This window comes from Opisthorchis viverrini (genome assembly GCF_000715545.1).
Source record: "Opisthorchis viverrini unplaced genomic scaffold opera_v5_13, whole genome shotgun sequence".
Classification (NCBI taxonomy): Eukaryota; Metazoa; Platyhelminthes; class Trematoda; order Opisthorchiida; family Opisthorchiidae; genus Opisthorchis; species Opisthorchis viverrini.
The window spans coordinates 1166475-1167441 of record NW_008751669.1 but is presented as its reverse complement, the minus strand read 5'-3'; positions in this window follow the sequence as shown (position 1 = coordinate 1167441).

Here is a 967-nt window from a genome sequence, read left to right as displayed (position 1 = left end):
TGACTGTCCAGCGAGTGTTGGATTCGCGAAAAGGACCCTGTGTTCGAGATGAACTTTTGAGGCTAATCGTTTAATGAATCCTCTTCGACAGGCCTTCCTCACCCCTCGGCAATTGAGTGTTGACATTTGGGCAAGTGTGGACTGTCCCGCGCACCCTATGTTTGTCCCAACGCAAACGTTACCATTGCTGGTGTTCCGTAGGTTTGTTATGGGTGAGCAGATGTTACGAGCTGGAGACACTGCAATTCAACCGGACTAACAAACGTTCAGTGCCGGTTTACTTATCGCAATGGCTATCTTAATTCTGGTATCCTATTTGAAGCAGGCAGGCTTACATGTCTTCGGACGGTGATCCTAGGATATGCACCTGAATTCCGGGAAAGTCTTTTAAATAGATAGAGACCTTTTCATTTTCACTCGCATGGAAGTTGGTGAAAAATTAAATAAAACCAAGACACTCTTTGTTCCAGCCCCTCGCAATCATTTTGCGTAACTCGGTCTGTTGGAGCCTTCGGGGGAGAAGCACCGAGACCCGTCTCGTAGGGCTTGTTCGCTTGCCAGACTGGGCAGCCGATCCATGCATAACTGCCTCAATATTTCCATTCACATGATAATTGTAATCACAGTGACCTTCTCGAGTAAAATCGTCAAAGGTCTAGAGTAATCCTGTGACGAGTGGGAGTGAAAAACGGTAGATGTTAGCTCAGGGAATATAGCTCATTGAAATATTTTTCCATCCGGCTTTGCGCCTTACTTCGCATTCCCAGAAGCCATTTAAAGAAATACCGGCGAGTCCTGAGGTGAGGGAAAGGCACAGGGGGGGAAGAACTGTCGAGGTGGCCCAATTTCCCTCTAACAAAATATTGGAAGAGTTCCATCCCAGAGGTTGGCAGCATAGCCAACATCCCGGACTCACGAACATGGCCACAAGCGGAGATCAGATCTCAGAAAATGAGGCTTGTAAATG